Source organism: Leucoraja erinacea, chromosome 14 (assembly GCF_028641065.1).
Source record: "Leucoraja erinacea ecotype New England chromosome 14, Leri_hhj_1, whole genome shotgun sequence".
NCBI classification, from domain to species: Eukaryota; Metazoa; Chordata; class Chondrichthyes; order Rajiformes; family Rajidae; genus Leucoraja; species Leucoraja erinaceus.
The window spans coordinates 19,406,352-19,415,560 of NC_073390.1; positions in this window are offsets into that span (position 1 = coordinate 19,406,352).

Below are 9,209 nucleotides of genomic sequence, written 5' to 3' on the forward strand. Positions count from 1 at the left end.
CATCTGCCATCTTTCAGCCCATTTTTCCAAATGGCCTAAATCACTCTGTAGACTTTGGAAATCCTCTTCATTATCCACAACACCCCCTATCTTGGTATCATCTGCATACTTACTAATCCAATTTACCACACCTTCATCCAGATCATTGATGTACATGACAAACAACAAAGGACCCAACACAGATCCCTGAGGCACCCCACTAGTCACCTGCCTCCAACCCGATAAACAGCCATCCACCATTACCCTCTGGCTTCTCCCATTCAGCCACTGTTGAATCCATCTTGCTATTCCTGCATTTATACCCAACAGTTGAACCTTCTTAACCAACCTTCCATGAGGAACCTTGTCAAAGGCCTTACTAAAGTCCATATAGACAACATCCACTGCTTTACCCTCGTCAATTTCCCTAGTAACCTCTTCAAAAAATTCAAGAAGATTAGTCAAACATGACCTTCCAGGCACAAATCCATGTTGACTGTTCCTAATCAGACCCTGTTTATCTAGATGCTTATATATATTGTCTCTAAGTATCTTTTCCATTAATTTGCCCACCACTGAAGTCAAACTAACAGGTCTATAATTGCTAGGTTTACTCTTAGAACCTTTTTTAAACAATGGAACAACATGCGCAGTACGCCAATCCTCGGGGACTATTCCCGTTTCTAATGACATTTGAAATATTTCTGTCATAGCCCCGGCTATTTCTACACTAACTTCCCTCAATGTCCTAGGGAATATCCTGTCAGGACCTGGAGACTTATCCACTTTTATATTTTTCAAAAGTGTCAGTACTTCTTTTACTTTGAACCTCATAGTATCCATAGCTACTCTACTAGTTTCCCTTACCTCACATAATTCAATATCCTTCTCCTTGGTGAATACCGAAGAAAAAAAATTGTTCAATATCTCCCCCATCTCTTTTGGCTCTGCAGATAGCTGTCCACTCTGTCTCTCCAATGGACCAATTTTATCCCTCGTTATCCTTTTGCTATTAATATAGCTGTAGAAACCCTTTGGATTGACTTTCACCTTACTTGCCAAAGCAACCTCATATCTTCTTTAAGCTTTTCTAATTTCTTTCTTAAGATTCTTTTTACATTCCTTATACTCCTCAAGCACCTCATTTACTTCATGCTGCCTATAATTATTGTAGATCTCCCTCTTTTTCCGAACAAGATGTCCAATTTCCCTTGAAAACCAGGGCTCTTTCCAATTTTTACTGTTTCCTTTCAACCGAACAGGAACATAAAGATTCTGTACTCTTAAAATTTCCCCTTTAAATGTCCTCCATTTCTCTTCTACATCTTTCCCATAAAACAAAATGTCCCAGTTCACTCCTTTTAAATCATCTCGCATCGCATCAAAGTTAGCCTTTCTCCAATCAAAAATCTCAACCCTAGGTCCAGTTCTGACCCTCTCCATAATTATCTTGAAACTAATGGTATTGTGATCACTGGACCCGAAGTGCTCCCCAACACATACCTCCGCCACCTGTCCCATCTCATTTCCTAACAGGAGGTCCAGGTCCAGTACTGCCCCAGTAACTTTTTATTCAAGCGGAAATTTGGTTGGCGCAAGTCTAAAATGAAATGTTTGTTAAATCAAACAAGTGCGGCATGGTGGCACAGCGGTAGAGCTACTGCATTACAGCGCCCGAGACCGACTACTGTCTGTACGGAATTTGTACGTTCTCCCCTTGACCTGCGTGGGTTTTCTCGGAGATCTTTAATTTCCTCCCACACTCCAAAGAAGTATAGGTTTGTAGGTTGATTGGCTTGGTACAAATGTAACAATGTTCCTAGTGTGTGTAGGGCAGTGTTAATGAGGGGGCATTGCTGGTCGGGGTGGACTCAGTGGGCCAAAGGTCTGTTTCCATGCTGTATCTCTAAATTAAAGCAAATTTCAGCCGCCATATACATTAGTAAACTTGAGACTCGGCATCGTCAAGGATTCTTGTTTGGAAGTGCCGTTGGAGTGGATATTTTCTGGCATCGAACCAACCATTTGCAAAGTCTGATAGAGTCACTAGTCAAGTAAACTGAGGTCATATTACGGCAGTTCTGGGAGATCCCTAGTGTCCAGTGCGATCACTGAATTCTACCGTTTAATCGTGTTAGAGTTCCCTACATTATTGTGTTTCCTACATTCATTGTGTTCAGCATATCACAAGAAAGATGTTGTCAAGTGCAAAGGGTACAGAGAAGATTCTCAAGGATGCTGTCAAGACTCGAGGGTCTGAGCTATAGGGAGAGGTTGAGCAGGCTGGGACTCTATTCCTTGGAGTGCAGGTATATAAAATCATGAGAGAAATAGATCAGGTAAATGCTCAGAGTCTTTTGCCCAGAGTTGCCGAATCGAGAACCACAGGACATAGAGTTAAGGTGAACGGGAAAAGATTTAAAGGGGGAATCTGAGGGATACCTTTTTCACACAAACAATGGTGAATGTATGTAATGAGCTGCTGGAGGGGGTAGTTGAGGCAGGGACTATTGCAACATTTAATAAACAAAAGCAGGTACATGGATAGGACAGGTTTTGGCCAAACACGGACAGGTGGGACTAGTGTGGATGGGACATGTTGGTCAGTGTAGGCAAGTTGGGCTGAAGAGCCTGTTTCCATGCTTTATCTCTCTGTGACTATGACATTAGCTCTTACCCCTGGAATGAAGCTTGAGTGTGTTTACATTGAGAGAGCTGCCCATAGACAACCTGGTACCAAACTAAATTTCCAATTGCTCAGCCAACATTGTCCCTGCATGTTGTCCGTGGTGGCAGAGATATAATCGGAAATGGCGACCACGATCTCTTTGATTCAGAGATATGGGCAACCAAGGGGTATGGGCTCAGCACAGCATCCACTCCTTAGCCATTTATCGCTAAATGTACCTTCACCATCTACCCCTGCACCAATCCTGCCTGACCCCAACTGTTGCTCGAAGCCTGACTCCATGCATTTACTTTCCTGACTTTAATGGTCTAACACTCTCCCATTTTGCCGTCCCATTGCCGTATCCCTGAACCGTCCAAATCTCTGTTATCAGAGATCCAACCTGCACCAGCTTTCCTTACCCACCAGCCCTGCCCTTGCTGATTTTGTATTCTTCTCCTACGCTTTGATTTTAAAGTTCTTTCCTTCATCCTCTCACCCCTCCATAACTCCCATCCAATAAATGACCCACTGCGACCTCACTCTATCACTGTAGAGTCATCAGGAATCTCATCTCCCCCCTCACTTGGTAACCTTGCACGCCATCCCCCGTCCCACACTGGCTCCATTTCCCTTCCTTAAGGACAGCACAGTAGCACAGCAGGTAGAGCCACTGCCTCACAGCGCCAGAGACCCAGGATTGATCCTGACCTCGGGTGCTGTCTGTGTGGAGTTTGCACATTTTCCCTGCGACCACATGGGTTTTCTCCAGGTGCTCTGGCTTCCTCCCTCATCCCAAAGACATGCAGGTTTGTACTTTGATTGACCTCTGTTAACTGCCCCTCGTGTGCAATTTTCAGTGAGTAGACGCGAAAATGGGATAATAGAACTAGTGTGAACACTCCAAAGACGTGCAGGTTTGTAGTCGAGTTGGCTTGGTAAAATTGTGACTTGTCCCTAGTGTGTGTAGGATAGTGTTAGTGTGCGGGGATCGATGGTCGGCGCAGACTCGGTGGGTCGAAGGGGCCTGTATCACTCACCTAAACTAAACTAAACTAAACTAAAAGGATGATCGATGGTCAGTGTGGGCTCGGTGAGCTAAATGGCCACTTTACATCCAGTTTCATTCAATTCAATAAACCTTGTGCAACCCCTTACACCTTCCCTCTAACATTGCCCCCACAAACCACACTGTTACAAGCACTTGGACTCTTTCCCTAACAGACCAACCCTGGCCATGTGTATAATTTTGTGTATATGGTTCTGCTATAATACAGATACTGTTGGATGAATTCTCATATTAAAATCTCTATTAATGCAAGTTGTTATTGATATTTTCATACTGGTCTTTGGTTTCCCAACTCACTTACATATAAAAACATACAAATATTTGTTTTAACTGTAGGCATCATGTTCATGAATTAATAAAATGTGAATTGTAATATTCACCATTCTGCAGATTAGGGGTAAACAAGAAGCTTCCAGTGGAGGCTATCAGTAGAGTTTAAATACTGATAACATTTCCAGGATATTACTAAAACTATTTCTCGTGCCTTCTCTTGAAAGGCGATTAAATAAGATTGGTTAAGACCTGAATATTTTGAAACGGTTTCTTAGTGTGGAAGGAAACGGGAGCACTTGGAGAAAACCCACACGGTCGCGGGGAGAACGTACAATCACCATACAGACAAGCACACGTAGTCAGAATCGAACACGGGTCTCTGGCGCTGTAAGGCAGCAACTCTACCGCTGCGCTACCGTGCTGCCCAACTTTTAGTTTTGTTTAGTTTAGAGATACAGCGTGAAAACAAGCCCTTTGACCCACCGGGTCCATATTGACCAGTGATCCCCACACATTAACACTATCCTATACGCACTAGGGACAATTTACACATACACCAAGCCAATTAACCTACATATCTGTACAACTTGGGAGTGTGGGAGGAAACCGAAGATCTCTAAAAATACCCATGCGGTCAAGGGGAGAACGTACAAACTCTATACAGACAGGACCCGTAGTCGGGATCGAACCTGGGTCTCCGGCGTTGCAAGGGGGCTGTAAGGCACCGCCGTGGCCGCCCAGGAACTTAGAACTTCCTTTTGTTGTAGGATCACAGGTTCCAATGGCACAGTGGCAGCAGTAGGTCCCGGATGTGGACGGGAGGTGGTGCGGGCTGGGGGTGGCATCAGCAGCCCGGCCTGGTGGTAAAAGTCCGCAGGTTCGTCCGCTATCACCCAAATATAAAGAGATCCGTAAAAACGAGGCTTTACTTCCGGATATCTTTGAAGAATTGACCGAAATCTAAACTGCCATTTGTTACATGCCAGGAAAGTTACAGTTAGCAGATTCTTATATTAAAGTTATGCTAAAGTTTAATAATTTATTCTTAACTTCTCAAGAGGCCTAACTTGCCATTGCCAAGTAGGAGGATGCTGTGGTTGTTGGAAACCTCAAATAAAAGTAGGGCATGTCAAATACTATTCAGTGATGAGGAGTGTGTTTGTGAAATGAACAAAAGGTTTAATGTAGACAAAAGTGCTGGAGAAACTCAGCGGGTGCAGCAGCATCTATGGAGCGAAGGAAATAGACAACGTTTCGGGCCGAAACCTTGTTTAATATTTTGGGTCAATAATCTGGAGCAGCCGCTCCAGGCTTTTCCAAGCCGCTGAGGAATGTTTCACCCGACGCCGAAGTTCCATCTTCACGGCAAGAGGGCCCTGAAAATCATCGGACTGGCTGCACGGCCACAAATGGGCCCCGACCTCGGGTGTTTCACAGAGGAAGAGGACTTAACTTTCTAGTGCCTTTCCCCACAGTGGAAAGTTTTGATTCTGCTGTGGGGGGACGTTTGTGTTGAACTCTATAATGTGTTGTGTCCATTTTATCCATTTTCTTAAAATCTTTTTCTATGGTTTGTAATGGAACTTATTATTTAATTTATGTAAAGCACTTTGGTGTCAATGCGAGTTGACTTAAAACGTGCTTTATAAATAAAACTTACTTATTTACTTACTTTCAGCAGGAAACAAAAACGCTGATAGAAAGTCTATGGAGGGAAATGACAGATAACTTTTCAGGTTGGGCCCCTTCTTCAAGGTTTGTTTGTTTTCTAGAAAAATGGACACAAAGTGCTGGAGTAACTCAGTGGGTCAGGCAGCATCCCTGGAGAACATGGATAGGTAACGTTTTGGCTAGGGACCATTCTCCAGACTCATTGTGACGGGCGTGTGGGGGGGAGAAAACCTGAAGAAAGGAGAGTCAGGGCAAAGCATGGCAGGCGGTTGGAACAAAGGCTAAAGTTAAAGGCGGGAGGTGTGAGACAGACGGACTGAAGAGTTGCAAATTGTGACGGTAGAAGAAGGAAAGTAGGAGGAAGATGGAAAAGGGGAGGAGAGAAATAGGTACAAATCTGGGGCACAGAGGAGGGGAGAAAGGCAGTGGGGGAGGAGCAGAAAGGGAGAAGGAAGATACAGTGGTGCAGCGGTAGAGTTGCTGCTTACAGTGCCGTTGACCCAGGTTCACACCTGACTATGGGTTCTGTCTGTACGAAGTTTGTATGTTCTCCTTATTACCAGGTGGGGTTTCTGAAGGTTCCCCAGTTTTTTCCCCCACTCCAAAGACATACAGGTTTGGAGTTTAATTGTAAATTGTCCCAACGATGGTGTTAATGTACGGGGGTCGCTGGTTGGTGCAGACTCGGGCCAGCGCTGTATCTCTAAAGTGTAAAGTCTAAAGGGAGACTTGGAGGGGGGGAGAAAGTAGGGTGTGGGAGAAAGTGAGGGGGGAGGTGTGAGTTATTAAAGGGTCCCTCAAATTGGAGGATTCAATGTTTGCTTAAGATTCTTTGTGTCTCTTGTCTCTTCGAAATTCCAGCGGGACTATTCTGATGCAAGGTCATTGACCTGAGATAGTACTTCATACTTTCATATCTTAGGTGTATCAACCATCATCAGTGAGTCAGCACAATTAGTCACAAATGCAGGGTCACAAGCAGCCCATAGCTATGACTCTACTCTGACATAACCAGCCAGAATCTTGATGACCACTTCCATAATCTTCTATCTTTTTTTCAAGCAACATTCCAGAATGATCCAGATATCAAAAGAGAGTTGAATGTAAAAATAAAGGACGCAACATGCTGGAGTAACTCTGCGGGTCAGGCAGCACCTCTCTCTAGAGAACATGGATAGGTAACGTTCCGGGTTGGAACCATTCTTCAGACAATAAGTTTTCAAAACATGAGACTTAAGAAAGATCCCTATCCATGTTCTCCAGTGATGCTGTTTTTGTATCCAAAGCTGACTGAACAAATGTGCTGGAGGAACTCAGCGGCTCAGGCAGCACCTGGGGAATGGAAATGGACAGGCGACGTTTCAGGTCAGAACCATTCTTCAGACTGAACAGTGCCAAACGGAAACGTTGCGCGTCCATTTTCCTTTACAGATGCTGCCTGACCTACTGAGTGCCTGCACCAGTCTGCTTGTAACAGAAGCAACAATGATGAACGAATTCAACGGACAGAAAATGCAGAGTGTGCGTGGCCATAACTGGCATCATTAAACTGAGCAGATATAGTGGAACAGCTACCAAACTCACCGTCTCATAACTCCACCAACCCAGTTTCAATCCAGTCCTGGGTGCTGTCTGTGTGGAGTATGCATGTTCTCCCTATGACGGTATAGGGAGGACCTCTGGCTGCTCCAGTTTCAAAGACGTGTTGGTCACTATGTTATTTACCCACTGTGAATTGCCCCCACTGTGTAGGTGAGTAGTTGAATCTGGGGAGAGCGGATGGGAATGTGGGTAACGGGGATAGTGTAGGAGTGATGTTCACAATAGATACAGGTTCAGTTTGGGTTGAAGGGTGTTTTGCATGATGGTCTGGGCTACATCTACAACTAAGATTGGACAAGAGACTTTCTGGAGAGAATGAGTACACTGGATAATATTTATTGCGGTTTCTGAGGGGACAGACTTCAACTGTTGCCACGGGCGAGGAGCGTTGTAGACACAGTGATGAGATCTCTCCAGCTACTATTTCAGGGAAGGTCATAAAGACTTTTGATTACAGCTTTTATGACAGCAAATATAAAAATTCGTCCCATTATGTTTACAAAGCCACTCTTTCCATTTATTGAAGGAACGGACCCAGGTAAACATCGATAAGGTTAACCGTTCCCAAGAAAATCCAGAAATTGAAGAATTAGAGAGAAGCTTGCAAGGAAATGTTTCATGTTCTGAAGGGTGAATGTTTGGAGAAGACATCTTTTGAAAGGAGAAGAGGCTGATAATATTTAGTTTAGTTTAGTTTAGTTTATTGCCATGTGGACCTATGTATTGTACTTCCGGTGGCGCTGGTGCCAGCAGCCTCCACCTACAGCCCGGTATCTTTTTGTTTTTTTGTTTATTTAGTTATGTAAAAGTGTATTTTTTTGTGTTTTTTTGGTGTTTTTATGTGGGGGAAGAGGCTTCCTGGTGAGGACGCGACTATTATTCGAGTCGCGTCCTCGCCCCCCCCCTCCCCCCACAGCGGCCTACCTACCTGGATTGGCGCGGCCTTTCCTGCTGGGATCGACCAGAGCTCCAGCAGCGGCGGGACAGCGCTGGAACATCGCGGGGCTGGCGATGCCTTACCGGGGGTCGCCTTCTGGAGCCCGGAGTGCTGGACCTGCTGCACCAACATCATGGAGCTGCGGTTTGCGGAGCTCCCAACGCGGGCGGCGCTGACTAACAACGCGGGGTCCTGTGACTCTGCCCGGCTCGGCCTGCGGACTCAGGAGCTGCAGACTCCGGCAGCGGGAGACGGCTGATCAGGCCGCTGAGGAGGAAGATGCTCACCGTCGGGGTTCGGCGTCGGCGTTCCACCAGCCCGGCGTGAGGGCCTGAACATCGGGCCACCCGGGGCGGCGACTGTGGGTGCTCGGAAGGCCCCGTCCACGGATGAACACGGAGGGGAGGCTGGCTGGACTATGGTGCCTTCCTCACCTTGGTGCCATATATGTTATGTTGTGTCGTGGACTTTCTGTGTTTGTGCTTTTTTAAAATTTTAATTCAATTTCAATTTTATTTTTAATATGTTTTATTATTTATTTATTATTTATTTTTATTATTTCTTTGTGATTTTTTTAATGATACTGCCTGTAAGGGAAATTCATTTCGTTGTCTCAAATTGAGACAATGACAATAAATTTGAATACAATACAATACAAAGTACAAGGAAAAGCTTTTTTATTTTGTTGGCACTAACCTTTAGTTTAGTTTAGAGATACAGTGCAGATGCAGACCCTTTGGCCCATCGAGTATGTGTGGAGTTTGTACGTTCTCCCTGTGACCACGTGGGTTTTCTCCGGGTGCTCCGGTTTCCTCCCACACTCCAAAGTCATACAGGTTTGTAAGTTAATTGGCTTCTGTGAAAATTGTAAATTGTCCCTCGTGTGTAGGATAGTGCTAGTATACGGGGTGGTCGCTGGTCGGTGTGGACTTGGACCTGTTTGCACACTGTATCTCTGAAGTCTAAAGCCTAAGGTCAGTGACTAGGTGTACAATTGGGTTACATGGCCT